This window comes from Cygnus atratus, chromosome 5 (assembly GCF_013377495.2).
Source record: "Cygnus atratus isolate AKBS03 ecotype Queensland, Australia chromosome 5, CAtr_DNAZoo_HiC_assembly, whole genome shotgun sequence".
Taxonomy (NCBI): domain Eukaryota; kingdom Metazoa; phylum Chordata; class Aves; order Anseriformes; family Anatidae; genus Cygnus; species Cygnus atratus.
Window position 1 is genome coordinate 16,618,099 of NC_066366.1, and position 16,276 is coordinate 16,634,374.

Below are 16,276 nucleotides of genomic sequence, written 5' to 3' on the forward strand. Positions count from 1 at the left end.
AGTCCATAAGTCAATAAATATTAATTTAAAGCACTTCATATGAATACAAATAACTGTTTGTGAAGATTTCTCCTATAATCAACTTGAAATGCTTCCTAATTATTTTTACTGACATCTTTATTTCAGCAACAATTCAACTGAAATCCATGTTGAAAAGTTAAGTTGCCCAACATCTTAGATTTCAGGTGACTTTTCTGTGAGTGAAAGTGAAAACCCTAGTATGGAAAGGTTTCCAGTTTCTGTGCCACAGTAAATTTGCAAAACTCTCAAAACCCAGGTGAACAATTTGGTATGACAAGAACCAATCCTATTAGTTCATGGTTAACAAATTGCCCAAGCCCTCTTTCCAGAGAATCAAGATCAAAATGTGTTTTTCTTACAAATTGAAAAACTTGGGTGTGTTGGATAGCTGAGCTGTGAGTAATTGGGATACGGAGCCTTTCATCTGGAGCAGTCAACTCCGATTCACATCCCTTGTAGGGAGTGACTGCAGCTTCTTGCTGGATGGTGCCACTGCAACACCATCAACCCTGGTGCACAAGGGCGGTGCCTAACAGGACCGCCTTCCCCCAACCTCCTCCTCTGTCCTGCAGTGGACAAGAGGTGAGCCAGGAGCTGACTCCAAGATGATGATGAAATATTTAAACATCTGCAGAGAAATCATATGCAAAATTTTTAGTAGTTTCTAGAAATAGAACATTTCTTGCTGAAATATGTCTGCTTCTGGGCTGGAGCGGTACAAGACGTGGGCTATTCACAGGCTATACCTTTTTTCCTCGAATGTCAGCTAACAAGCAACAGATTCTTAAAGCCGTGAGGATCACAAGTACGAGCAGATAATTCAACCACCCTTTCTACTTTGCTGAAATCAATAGTCTATTTGTGAAGCGAAACAGCAGCACTATGAGAAATTATATTTGACTTATATTTGAATTATATTTTCTTTCTTACATCTTTTTAATACTCTTCATTTATCTTGCAGTATTTCTGTAAGACTTCTGGCAAGAACAGTCATATGCGAATGTGTTTTGATTTTTTTTTTCCTGCTCTGTTTCATTCATCAGTAATATCTAACTCTGAGGCTTGTGCATTTAAATCCACATCCATAGCATAGCTTGTGGTCAAGATGCCAACTGTTCTTCCACATACATTTAATTTCCCTGGATGAAATGCTGATTCAAGTGGACTTAATAAAGAAGTAAATCATTTAAGCATGGAAATGAAGGTGTTGCATGTGAGAGATCTTTTCTAGTCATCTCATTACTGCATACTAATGGTTGAGTTTAATCTCTACATCTTTTGTTTGGTCTGATTAGGCATATCCCAGTTCCTATTAGGCATCAGGAAGACAGCAAGTTATCCTTAGAAGATAGCAGCATGAGGCTCAGTCCTTGCTTCCTGACACACCCAACTCCCACATCATTTCATGTGCCTGAGGACGACAGTACCAGGTGCCAAGTCATCCTAGATGGCCAGGAACCTTTTTTTCTGTGATTTGGCAAGATCAATAAGGCATTTCCATCTGATTAACTCAGTTAACCCTCTTTTGCACTGAAATCCTCCAGACACCAAGATAGAGAGAAGTTTGTCCTGAGTAGTAGGACAAACTCATTAGTATGAAGTTAATTAGTTGCTAGCATTTTCTATAGGTACTACAAACTAATCTGGTCTGATAGCAGAGCCAGCATATGCCTTGCATAGGTTTTTGACTCCTCCTGGAGCACTGTGCAGAGTACCCATTGTGAGTTTGCCTGCTGACTCGCCCAATGCAGGAATCACATATCCTGTACGTCCCAAACACAAAGCTTTCATTGACTACAGATGATCCTCAGATGATTAGTCTTGGTAGGCTGCAGCCAGCCTTTTGTTACTACCTTCATAAATACCAAGCATTAGTCATCTTAGAAGACTGATGCTATTGTATTTTTTGTGTATCAGCTGTATTCTGGATGGACGTATCACTGTTTATTTTGTTGGTTTATTTAACAAAAAAACATTCTCCATCCTAGTCCTTCCCTCAGCTCTTTAACTACTCATCGAGAACTTAACTGCAAAATAACTTCAGAATTAAAGTGTCACAAAACAGATGGCCTACACATTGAATGTGAAAGGGAAAAGTGGCACAAACGCTAACATGTTCTTTATTTTAACACTGTTTCTTCCCCATACCCACGTTCTGATGGGACTCCTTCGTCTTCCACTGGCCAACAAGAATGGGATTGGCTAAAAATTTTAATTTTCCTTGAAAAAAAGGTAACTGGGCAGGCTGGTTAACTGGATTGATGGGTTTTCCTGTCAAACCAGAAATGTCTATGTTACATCGCATTTTTCAGGCTTTGTTGTATCTTTTTTTTTTTTTTTTTCACCATTCAGTTACCATAGTCCAAATTTTGCATAGTTTTGCAGGTTTCCATTAAAAAATATTTACAATAAAACTAAATAAATGAAACCTTATTTTTGTTAGCACTTAAGAAACAAAAGCACTTCACACAGAGTGACAGTACCTCCTCTAGACGATTTTGTGCTTCATGACAGGCAAAGGAAAGAACAATCCCAGCACAGGACAGCTGACAGCATATGGCAAATGCATTCACATTCAGGATCTCTCTGTTTCTACAACTTTGAGGAAGTTGCTTCAGCTCAAGTCTACATGCAGGTAGATAAGCATTTCAAAAACACCGAAGAGATCTGGACTTTATTTTCTGTGTTTAAACAGTGTATAAAAAGAGGATAACTGTACTTCCGTTTCTGACACCAGTACTCTGAGGACAGGATAGCAAGGTGCTTTAGGATACTACACCAGTATGAGCTGTATGTGTTATAGGCACACAGGAAAATTTTCGCCTTATCTCTTTGTAGATAGAAAGGCAGTTATTTGCAGCACATGATCCTGTCAGAGTAGAAGGATAGACCAATCTAGGTTAACACTCCCTACAATCTAATGACATTAACAACCTCTCTCATTTCCTTTTAAAACTTGAACTTGCTGTATCACTTTCCTGCAGGGAAACAGTAAACAATTACCTACCAGGCTAGATAGGTGAGGCTCAGACAAAACCCAGGGTAGGTCAGTATGATCTGCTCCCCTCTCTGTCATCTGCAACCAGTTTGAATTTTGCATATATTCTAATTTAAACTGTATGTCTATATGATACTCTTCTGTTCTCTGAACGTCTAAACATTTCTTACAAAATGTAGACTCAAGTGACTGAGTATAACAGTGAAATCCTAGCACAAGGTGGCTTTAGGAGTTGTCAGCGCATGCAGCTAGCGGTGGCCAAAAGGTTTTGAAAAATAAATATTTTTTCCATTGAGACATCAATCATTTCATCAAAGCCTGTATGACTCATGAAGACATACTGCAGAGTCATAGAAAGTCAAGCTGGCAGTGGTCTAAGATCATGTCAGTCCATCCCTCACCCAAAGAAAAGGTCGGCTCTGCTTACATAATTCCAGAGATCTTGATCTAACCTGTTCTTGTGTCTGCTGACGGGACTCCTATTCGTACCTTTATGAATCTCTTGCTTGCATCCAACCTGAGTTTCCTTTGCAATTGTTAGGTGTATTTCTTGTTTTGTCACACTGGAAATGGGGGAAGGTTTACCTCCTTCCTGACAGCTTTTTACATATTTTAAGACTGGAACCATCTTTCTTCTTATTCTTGTCCTCTTCCTGTATGTTAACCCTGATTTTCTTATCTTTCCTCGTAAAGCATGTCTCCTGGCTCTCTAGCGCTTCTTGCTACTCTACCAGGATCCTGATGTCTTTGAAGTAGTGTCTGAAGCTGGACGCAATATTCTAGCTAAAGCTAGATTCACTGCAGGTGAGCAGGCTGGAAGGGCACTGTTATATTTCACAGATGTCAAGCTTACTTATGTGTTCTTGTACATATTTTTCGCAGCAGCATGGCACTGCCAACTAATGTTTAACTTGGGATCCACTGCAACATTATGTTCCTTTTTTTCTGTGGAGCAGACATCCAGTAAGCCATTTATCATCTCATATTTGAGCAACCGTGTATTGCTATTGTGCCACTGGTCTTGTTTGTGTCTGTCAAAAACACCTTTTACTTATTTCAGATCACTTCTCTAATGCGTCATCATCATTTTGAATTTTCATGCTGTCTTTCAAAGGGCTTGCTGCATCTTCCAGCTGGCATGACCTACAAACTCAGTAAATTGACTCTTCTTTTTTTTTTTTTTTTTCCATGAGCAAAGTCATTAATGAAAATATTGAATAGAACCTGGCCCATGACGGATCACAGTGGAGCCACATGAAATGCAACTCAGTTTGACAGTGAATCACTAATAACCACTCTTGCAGTACAATTTGGCAACCCGTTTGAACACAGTTTGGAGTAATTTCATCAAGACGATGTTTCCATACCTTAATGATGAAAATATCTTATGAAGCAGTAATAAGTCAGAAGCCTAGCACACTAAACCCAGCACATTCTCTGTCCTATTAAGGAAATGTTAACCTGTCATGCTATCACAGAATAACATTGCTTGGGACTGAGCTTGGAAATCCATTATGACTTTTGTAGGCATTTTTCAAATACATTATTAGTACCACTAGAAGCTGAAGCTGTACTCCCTGACCTGTATTTGTCTTAGTCATCTTCTGCTCACCATCCCCTTTTAAAGTATTGTTTTTGCATTTAAAATTTTCAGTTTGCTAGATCGCTGCTTGGAACTTCTTTGTTAACGATTCAGAGTGCCTCAGCCACTTTACTAATGAGTTTTGAATGGATTTCAAAAACTCCAGTTGATCTGAACCATCTTTCTTTTACCTTTCCAGTCTAAAGTCTCACTTCTTTTTGCTAGTGTTAATTTCTGTGGGCATGCTAATCAGAAGTACAACCACGTTTCCAGTGGGAGGGCTATAAAAGTTCAAAATGCTCTTTTTAGATAGATGGAACAGTGAAAAAAGGATAAAGAAAACAAATCTTTTCCAAACTGAAAAATAACATTATTTATAACCCAATGCATTCTGCAAAAACTTTAAAAAAAAATTTAAACAGTAAAAACCTTTAAAGTTATAAATCATGGTTGTTTTTATTTACTTATACTGTCTTCTGAAAAATAATAGAAAATATTGAGATTCGTTTAAGAAGATTAGTATTTCTTCTCTGTTTCCCCTGGGACATACCTGAGGGGAAAACTTACTAGCAGCAATTTTCTTCTTTCACTACGTGTATTGAGATTTTAAACCTGTGTTATATGTCTGTATATATGTCTTTCACCTGCTGAATATCTTGGCTATGATTTCTATGCGGTGAAGTAAAACTGACAGGCCCAAAATGGAATTAAAGGTTTACGAGCAAGCAACTCCAGAGACCTCTGCCTGCAACCTGAGCTATCTCATCTGTGGATTATACAGGTCCTCTTTAGCAAGCTATTGCTTTCTCCAAGTTAGAGCAGAACAGTAAATAAAATAAAGCTATAAAATAAAACAAAAGCATTGATCTACTATATTTTCAGACCATTGCAGAAATAATCTTTTCAAACACACCACACTCCAGAAATAGTAATTTAGTGAGACTAGGTGTTGCAGCTAAATCCTTCGCATATCTCACATCTCACACATATTTACGTGTCACAAGTCAGTTTTCTGCATGCAATGCTCCAGCTGCAATCACTTGAGGCATTGAGAAAGATTTATGTCTGGAATACAGCACTGGTAAACAGGAGAGTGTCTGAAATAGCTGAGACCATTCACTGCAGGATCTCTCCAAGTGATCAAAATCAGTTCAGCACATTTTATGCCCCCATGCACATAAAAAGTCTCATAATAAATAACCACATAGCACTGCACATAGGTATGAACATACTACCCTCTTTATCAGAAGCCTGACCTATTTAGGAAAAACACTTCTACAAATACACTGAAGGAAAAAACTATGAAGCCTCCAGCTCCAGCGTCTTAAGACAGCAGCTGAAGAAAAAAACACATTACTGATGGTACTGATGAGAAAAGGAGAGGACACATGATGGAGTGATTAACAAGTTTGGACTCCATCGTTAAGATAATTGTCTTTTTCTGGGAAACCACTTGGGTATGATCACATGGGTACATTTTCACATACAGGTAATGATCCAGGTTGTATTTATGATTTATGCTTAACTGCATTTGGTAGACAAAACAACCTATTCAAGAACATCTTTAAAAAGTACGACTTACATTTGTTCAGTGCTGTCCCTTTCCATCGCAAGGCACCTGCACTGCACCTGCCTGTTTCTCACCATAGCACGGCAGGCACAGAAGGACGAATGTTGTTTACCGCATTACCTCAGCCTCCTAAAGGAGCACTTTTTTCTGCTGACTGTAAGCCACAGATCTTTTACAACCCTGAGCTCTTTATGCGAGGCTAGATTGAAAGGATACTTGCAGCCATTTTCCTTAAAAAATCCCTCAGAATTTCCCATTAAGGGTCATATTTTCTTTCCTGATTTTCCCTGGAAGTTAAGTAATGCCTTTTACTCCTCTCAGAGGGGTTCCCATTTCCCCTTTCCATTGCTGGAGAAGCACTGCTGTAGCTCCTCTCGGCAAGGAATGTGTAGAAGAGAGACCTGACCTGGGCATCATACCTCAACCCAAACACCTTGGAGCTCCTCAGCATCAGGTGGGAGATGCTCTCTTCTGCCTCGCTCTTTTGGGCAGGCATGTAAACCCAGGGGATAATCTAGCCCAAAGAAATTAATTATCGGTAACCAAGTCATTGCAGTGTTGTGGTGATCCACTCTGCTTGTGGTTTCTTTGTGTGTTGTGTTTTGTTTTGTTTTTTCTTCCCCAACCAATCCCTTTGAATAGGCTGGGGAATGAAGGTGTGGGAACTGACTCCTGAGGAACAGAGCTGTGTGGGTTGATCACACGTATTATTATTTTTTAAAGTAGCATATCAGGTGAACAGCCAAATCATAAAATTTTAAGATGGAAAAAAAAAAACATAATAGGTCCCACCTATTCTATCCCTCTGCCAGTACCAGATTGTTATCTGCAGTTTATTTTCCAGCTTGACTTTTCAAGGGATAGGTGATTGCTCACTGCCTCTGAAAATCAGGCCCTACTGGTGTTCAGAGATGGGGCCTCAACCACTTCCCTTAGGAGACATGAGGTAATTGTTCTCAGATATTAGTATGCAAATGCTGCATCCAGAGTTCAAAAGGCCTAGACGCATCACGCTGCAGTTTCAGTCATTACAGTTATAATGGTTGCTAATTCTGATCGCACACTGCGAGTGAGTACGGTGCAGCCCTGCAGCTTGCGCGCCTCCAGCCCTACAGCCAGCGCTCAGCAGGGACTCGCTGCACGGCCAGGCAGTTACTCCCAAAATCCATCTTTCCAGTTCCTCCTTTTCTTAAGGACATTCCCCCACTTACCACCCATCTCTTCATCCTGTTGTATACAACCCCGCTCCATACTGTGTCTCAAAAGCTCTGGTCCCCTTTGGTCCCCGCTCCCCCCATGGTACAGGCCGTGCCCGCCCTTCCCCACAGTGAGGAGGGCCCTGTGACTCATGCGGCCTCCTGAGGTAACGCTGGCTGGTGGGAGGTTTCTTTCCCAAACTAACACCCTGCGTTCGCAACTTCTCAACAAACTAGTCCTTGCAGCTTAGCCGAGGAGGTTTGCAATTATCCCGGATCCCCCTGGTTTGTGCCAGGCACCGAAAAGCACTTTTAGAGCCATAGAAACACTATGGTGGAAGCACAGTACATCACTTCATTACCATGAAGAATTTAGGGGAAGGTGTCAGTATGTTTATCAAAGCATAATACACCTGCTAGGTGCCCCTGCATGGCTCAGACACGTGTCCTCTGTCCTCGCCACGAAGCAGGCAATCACTTCAGGTCTCACAACTGGCTCACACCGATCTAACCTGAAGCAGCTCTTGAAGGGACAGGAGGTCACCTCCCTCTCCTGCTCCTCTAATCACAGATTCCAACTTTCTCCCTTAAGTTGGAGCCAACAAACCTGCAGCCTCAGGGTGCAGGGATCAAAAAAAAATATATATATCTTATCCTTCTCTATTTCAGACTGATTTTTGGATCCATCAGCAAGTGGGACCAGCCCAGTGCAGCAGCAGCAAGCACAGAACAGCAAAGCAAGGGAGTCAAAGCCACCCTTTCAGCAGCAGTCACAGGTCAGTTTATACAGACTACGAGTAAATTAACCTGCAATCAAGCTCAAGGTATTTCACATGGAAGCTAGTCTGGGACATATGCTTCTGATAAGGCCCCACTTCCAGCCTTGTCTTTCTCCAAGCTGAGGGAAGGCCTGCTCCCCCCTTTCTAGGGCAGGGGGATCTGCTTAAAGCTTCACCTTTGCCTGCAGGTCCCTGTAACTTATAACCTTGATGTCCGACTGAAATATCAGCTTGTAATATTTCTCCCACAGTGTTGTTGGTTGTTACAGTGTGGCTTTTTCTTGACACGTAAAGAGGCTTTAAAAATGCTGATGGCCCTTGGGCGTAGCTGCATGGAGTTATTATCTTTTGAAACCATTTATTAAAGGTGACAGCAAAGCTTAATAGCTGGCTTTGTTCTTAACTTGACTATAAACAAATGGGTTATCCGTATGTAGTGAATTAAATTCTTTCTGCACACCAGAAGAAAGGGGTTTAAGCTTCAGCACAAAACTTTTCATTGTATATGTATTGATAAATTACATCTGATGGAAACATAGATAAAAGCAGGTCTCATTACCACTGCTCAAGGAGACCAAGCTTCATGGCAACAGAGCATGATTGGGATGAGATGGTGCCTGCTTGGATCCCAGGACATCCACAGTAGGTCTTTGTATTCTGCCTCCTTAAATTTGATAGCACCAGGTTGTTCCTCGCCTGTGTGAGTACACAGTCCAGCGTGAGTTATTTTCCTTCACTGAAGCCATGAGCTCAAGTTTCAAGGAGCCAAAGCGTGTTTCTTAGCCTCAAAATTTATTGCAGTCTTCCAGTCCTTCGAATTTTCAGCACTGTCAATCCCGATCTCAGTTTTTATAGCAAAATTAAAGGACAGCTCCATCTGCCATGCTGCCAGTCCTCCACAGCTGCTGATGGTGGCAGACGTGACAGGGTCTGACGTGACAGGGTGACTTGCCCCCTTGGCTTGGCCAGCCTGAGCAGAGCTCTACAGAAGTGAATCCTTTTGCAGGGCCATCGGGCAGCCCCAAGATGGGAAAGGGGCTGGGAATATGCAAATATGCCTTTTATTATCCCCTTCTCCCCAAATCTACAGGAAAAGCGAAGAGTATCCATTAACCGTGCATGGTTGCGTGACAGCTGCTGAGCATGCCATGTGTCCCCATGCAGAGTGGCCTTCTCCACCAGATGCTTCCTGGCATGCCAGTGATTTCAGCCTGAACATACCAAAATGTTTCACTGGTGCTCTGTAAAATACTGAAAAATATTGGTTTGGCATGAATAACTGGTGAATCATCAGCATTTGTAATTGTTTAGGGCTATGGAAGTAGTCTTAGCTTATTTGTATTCTGGTTTCACATGAGAACATTGATATGAAACAGCAGTAATTGCATCTGATAAGCACCAGTGAGCCTTTCCCGAGGAGAGGAGCTACGATTTAGAGAGAGATACAAGAGTACAGATAGAACTCTAGAAGAATGCATGGAGACTTGCATGTTGCCTCACATCGCTACTCATAGATTTTATAAGCTCCTAAAATGAGTGATCATCAGCTAAGGCAAAGCTAATTACCTCAAACATTATGATTGTATCTGCCGTAAGAAGGATAAAATTCAAGGCGTTTCCCCTCCCCCCCTTTTTAATTAATTGTCTGTCTATTTAAGCTTTCTTTGAAAATATAGGGCTCTTAGAGAGCATAAGAGTGCAGTCTGCAAGTCTCCAGTGACAAATGCTGCTTCTCCTCCTGTCAGTGTTCAGACACTGGGTTGGTGGGGTGGCTGTATCGAGGAGAAGTACCACAGTCCACAGGAGATAGGACAGCAACAGACCTCTTGTGTTGCCCTCCCAGCTGTGCTGACTCAGAGTAAGAGAGCCCCTGGAAGGAGATTTGGTTTTCACATTTGAATTTCCATGACTTAGCAAATTCAAAGCTTATAACTGTGTGAGCTAGAGCCAAAGGGCTAGTTTATTCTTAGCCTATGAAAGCCATCTCAGAAGACTGGCGGGCTGACAGCTTCCAGGGAAAGAGCAGTTCTCGTGAGTACGGCTGGTGGTTTTGTAACCGCCCCACCTGGGAAAAAAGGCTGGGAGAAGGGAGCAGAGGTAGGAGCTGACAAACAGTGAGAGAAACTGGCAAGACTTGAAGGAGAGGGTTCAGTCCACTCCCCCAGAGCTCTTCATGCTCTCCACGAAGGGCTGTGTCTCAGCATCCTCAAGGCACCATCACCTCCAGGATGTTCTACAGTACCATTCATCTCCTGACCTTTCTGCAGTACTCACCGTCATGGCATTCAGGGTGCTTACATCTGCCCAGCACATTGGAGAAATGCCGGATCCGCAGCCCAGGAGGTGAGGGTGCAGAGCAGCACCATGCCCCTCTGCCCAGTGAATCCTACGGTCTCCAGAGGCTGCAACCTGGATAAACGCAGCACTTCTCACCTGTAGTTAGCTATGGAGCTTTCTTCCAGCCTGCCTTAGAGAGCTGTGAAGCACAATAGTCTCCTTGCCACATAATGCTGAAGGTCACGTTATTGCCCAAGGTTTTCAAGATGCAGAAGGGAACTTTGAAAAGCTGCGTGTGAGGTGTTGTGGTCAGCCCCGAGTGCCCTCAGTTCCACAAATGAGGCTTGTAGAGGCTCTTTGGGCTTTAACACTCTCTTCACCACTCCAAAGACAGGCAGAAAGAGGGAGACTCCTCTGCAAAATGCACAAGATGTGTCGCTGATACTGAAATCATTGCTTGAAAAGGCATTCACTCCTCTCTGAATTGCCCACGGCCTGAAATGAGGAAAGCCTAGTGCGTATCATTCACTTATGCAGAAACCCGGGATCAGTCAAGAAGCATCTGCCAATGGAAACAGTGACTTTCATTATGAATGATAGTTGCAATAAATAGTCCACCTGTTAATCTCATTTTGCTATCAATTAATTTAAACAATAAATCACTTAAACTAATTCACTGGAAGAAGAAACTATCTCAACATCTAGAGAGGCATAAAACTGCAGACTCAGATACAAACAAAAAAACATGTACAAGACATACATAAAATCTGTAATACCAGATGACAAATATTTATGAAGCCTTCCTAATTCCCTGGAGCCAAATAGTGTTGCCTATGCAGCAACCTTGTTTGTAAAGGCAAAGGGCACAAGCATATTTTGCGTTGCTCTTCAGCAGGCCTGGCAGGCCAAATTTAGGAAGAGAAACTGCATTTCTGGCCCATCTCCCCAACCCTAGGAAAGATGTGAGAGGAAAAAAGAATTACAATGCTGAAATTTTGGAGGTTTGCATTCAGATTTTCTCACTTTTAATTTAGAATTCAAGGGAGCACTTGGAACATCAAATACTCTGCATCAAATAGGTATTAAGAAGCATGCATTGGGGATGACAGTGAAAAGAGATGGCCTGTGGTAAAAAGGATGGTAATCAAGGTAGCAGCAATGATCCATCAGGATGTAAAATTTGTGGGACAGATCCTTAATTAGTTTAATTAGAATGAAAATATATACTTGTTTATGCCAGATCTGCTGTGAAACTATGAACTATAATATTTTAAACAAAATGCAGTCGTGACTGCCAGCATACCGACTTTTACCCGGAAAGTTTCATTAATCAGGTTCTCCTAGAAAAACCTCAGACCAGAACAAACTTTCCGGTGAGGGACAGCTGAATACAGAGCTACTGATGCAGATGCAGCATGCAATTTTCATGCAGTCTTGAGTTCTGTGATTAAAACTTCTCACAACTCTGATGTATTTTTATCTTTGGATCTTCCAAAAACGGGTGAATCACTGGAGAAGTGCAAATGTTTCACTAGCTTTCACCAAAACCATACCAATTTCTTCATCTGCTTCATAGGATATAGAAAATACAAAATATTTTTTAAAGGATGACTCCATTCATTAAATCAGATTCAATTCTGAGGTAATGACTATTATGTAAAAGACAGAAACAAAATGTTAAAAGGAAAGGTACTACTTAACCTTTTCTTAAAAATGAAAAATAAAATTACCAAAAAAAAAAAATCTCTCCTGATTTGTGTTGTTTGTTTTCCTGGCATGTTGGAAATCTGTTTTTCAGTAACAAACTTTGCCAATCATAGCTTCTGAACATTAAAAATACTCTTGCATGATATATCTTGTTGTTAGGTTTTTCCTGTGGAAAAAATACAGGGGTACATCAAAATGAAAACGCTTGAGAATGTTCAAAATTTCTCACAGAAATAATCGGCACTTTTCAAATAAATTTATCTTTCAAGATAATAGTCTCAAGAAGAAAAATATTGCCCAGTATAGTAACTGATAGGGGCAGATTCATCAGAGCTTCCCTGGAAAAAAGAAAGGTTTTTAAACTTAATAATTTTATTTTTCCTTTTCATTTTATTGACATTTCGTATTTACACTAAAATTTATCCCAAACCCCACACAAAGTACCCTTTTCCCAGGAACAGTAAGTATGCTGAATAACAAGCCAAATAGCTGAGGAAGAAGAAGCTATAATTTGCCTATTTGTTTTGCAATATGTGGTGCAGTACTACTTATCACCCCTCTCCCTCCTCATTCCCTGTGTTAAGACTGAATCTTATCGTTGAAAATTCAAAATGAGGTGAGAGCAAAAGAGAATATTATACCATTTTGAAGACAGAGGAGGAAAATTCTTCAGCAGAAACCATGTTTTCAGTTATTTCGCTTTGATAATTAAACATTTTTTTAGCTTTACAAGGTTATGTAGGCATATTGTTCTAATTTCTTGTTCTCCTTACAGTTACAGACTTGTAAACACCAATTTGTATTTAATTTTTGGAACCGAACTCTGCTGGGAAGACTACAGACTGACTTCAGTCAGTCATCATCGTTTTTTCTGCCTTTGTGTTTCCACGCAAAAGAGTTCGGTGCAGTAAGACATGGCTATCCACTCAGCCTCTTTTTCCTACTTTTTTTTTTTTTGATCTTTCTGGCATTTTCTCGAACATCTTCACATGTTGAAACAGTGTCGGGTGACTGAAGGAGCTAAATATCTGGGGAAAGGCAGCAAGAGTGCTTGTTGGAGGAAATTCCTGGCTGGCACAAAGCTGAGCAGAGCTATGTTCTTCCACAGCTGCTCAGGACTTGGACCGCCTTGCGCAAAGCTCTGTCAGCAGGGGAGCAAACACTGCAAACCCAGATAGATAATCCATCTCTAAAATTATTATAATTATCACACTGACACTGCTTGGAAGCCATTAGTATTGGTAACTTTTAATTGCACATCTGTCTGCAGTACCAGATTTCACTTACCTGAACCAATTCTCACTCATTCTTAATGCAGACATGCACGCAAATTTATATCGGGTTTAGATGTAGCTTGGAAGAAAGTCTGTTTCCAGTGCTCCTTTTACTTACTCTCAATTTACATAGGACTTGCAAATTGAATTTTACCTTGAATGTTTATTTCATATGGCCTTAGAGTGTGGCTGAAAGCTGCCGTTTTGCTTGATTTTAAGTCACAAGCAAAGAAGAGGGTCTTTTTTGTTGTTTGTTTTTAAATAGGCATTTATTTGCATGTTTCTAGACAATATTTTCATTTGTCTTTGGCTCAAATATTGGCCTCAGCTTGCTTGAAACAAAAGGCCCAACCATTTACTGGAAAACCAGCTGTGTGCTTATTTAAAATTCAGTCTGAACTTGCTTGATATCTGGTTCCAATTCCTTTTGAAAGCTGGCTCAGGACTCTTGCGTTCTCAAACTACGACAACCCTTTTGGGGAACCGGCCTGGTTCTGCATGCTAAACACAGGGGTTATGCCTGTGTTTAAAAATGAAACATTTTCTCTGATACGGCCACAGTCTGCCACAGGGTGCAAATGCTGTATGGGCCCACTGACTTTCTCTCAAGTATAAGGTTGTCCACTTCTTTCTCAAACTGCAGACCAAATCAGAAGAGAGATGTTCTTTTTGTTCGCTGCGTGTTTTTGTAGCCATCCCTTTGGTGAAAAATAGCACAAAGGAAAAGAATTTGGCATTTTAGCTGCTTTGATTCAGTGAAGGAAATGCTCAGTGTGAGTAATGCCAACCTTAATCAGCCTAGCCCTTGTGCACGCTTCAAAATACCTTGAAGTTAAATCAGTGCTGAAGTAAGAGCTTTGTGAAGTTCAGCAGCCGAACAAGAAAGGCAGTCTAGCTCTGCCGACATCACCAAGTGTTCCAGCGAGCCTCGTGAGATGCAAAACAGGTTTGGAAATCCAGTGGCTCCACAACAGAAGGGCTATGTAGCAGATAAAGTAAATTTAAACTATTGGATTTTGTGGTAGTTGCATCATTTCTTTCTCAAATACTGAAATATTCTCCAATATCAAAACAATTCAATGTAGTCACAATTCTAATCTCAAGATGTAAAAAAGCAAAGATAAACATTCACCAGAAAAAATGTTGAGTTGTTTATTTGAATTTATATCATATCCACAAAAATAGAAACAGTCTTTAGAACCATTCTGTGATACATAGTCTCCAAGCTGAGATTTACAATGCCAATAGTGAAATATCTAATGCATTGGGGTTTTTTTTCCACACATGTACATTGAGGATGCTGTGAGAAGCAAGCAGGAATTATGCAATTTGCTGCAGAAAGAAAGACGAAAATGTAACTAAACATTTTAATGTCTGTGTAGTTCACCAGCCTACATACAGTTTCTCAGGATGTTTTTAGAGTAAGTTGCTCTAACTTTGTGCAGAAAATATAGTTTGAAGGTGCTCATGCCAACACCTCTGACACTGTGATTTGCATGTAACTATATAAATATAATATACTTTCCTATCTAGAGCTTTATACATATGAAAAATTATGGTACAATAAAAATCTATACACATGGTGCTACCAGTTCAGCAGCTGCTAACTTAAAGGATACATCTAAAAATATGATTGCTCAGCTTCTGAAATACAAAATAAAAGAGCAATCAGAAATGCTTTTTGTTTAAATAGTAATTTACATAAACATTCATCTCTTCATTTTCTCCATTTGCTTAGGCCTGGTAAAAAGATTCCCTTTGGTTGTTTTCATCTGTCCTTGGCAAGAACTGTAGATTTAAACAGTCCTTTGTGTTTGTCTTAGGTGATGGTTAATATATTTGTGAAACAGAGTAAATGTTGGCCGGTTTCTATTCCAACTTTTTGTGCTACTGTAATGCTGAATGACAAGTGCCTAGTCTGAAAAGTTCTGCAGAATGGGAAAATAAACTTGCACGATTTCCATGTGCTGAAAGATATGACAGTGAAAGACTGGCACTTATAGTGCACCCCAGTGTAAATCGTTCTCTGGATTTATACAGTGGTCTTTTAAACGAAGCATTATATTTTCAAAGCCTTTACAAGCAGGTTTAGCTGCTGCTCAGTAACAAAGGGGTGACATGTCTATATCACAAGTTCATTTTATTTCCCAGGAATTTTGTTGAAAGTTCTGGTAGAAAGCAGTTTTATAAAGGTATTATAATCAGTTGCTGTAAGATGTGCATTAACCTAAGTACAACAGTATTGGTACCGCCAACAACTACTTCTGTTTGCTTCCAGAGCAAGAAAGGGTAAAATCTGGGTGCCAATGGCTTTGTGACGGTGCCACTGATTTCAGGTTTTTCACCCAAGGTGTGGATTGGAGTGTGTGGGGGTGAAGTGCATGGAGCAAAGGGCTGCAAATAACTGCCGGGTGGGGGGAAGGAATGGTCTTTGGAGCAAAGTGAAGGTGCTCTCTTCATCTGGTGGCCTGGTTCTTGTTATATGAACTACAAAAAGATGGTAAATGGAGTGGAATGTAGCCAATCAAGCTGAAAAAAAGGAAATTAGTGAGTTGCGCAAAAGCAAGCAAAGCTAGCACAGTCAGTCAAAAAAAAAAAAAAAAAGAGGGAGAGAGATACACTGAGAGAAAAAAAAATTTTGCTTTGAAGTACAGAGGCTTATTACTTGATTTGTAAATAAGACAAACCTCTCTCCACCCAGGTTATGAAAAGTAAAAATTGTCATGTACAGGTAATTGATGGTGACAGCTTTGGCATACACAGTGTAGGAGGTGGTGTTATTGTTTGACATGCCCTACATGTGTAGATAACAAGTTAGGCTCTCATGTTTGCCTACAAATTGTTGCTAAGCACATTTGATGCCCTTTATATT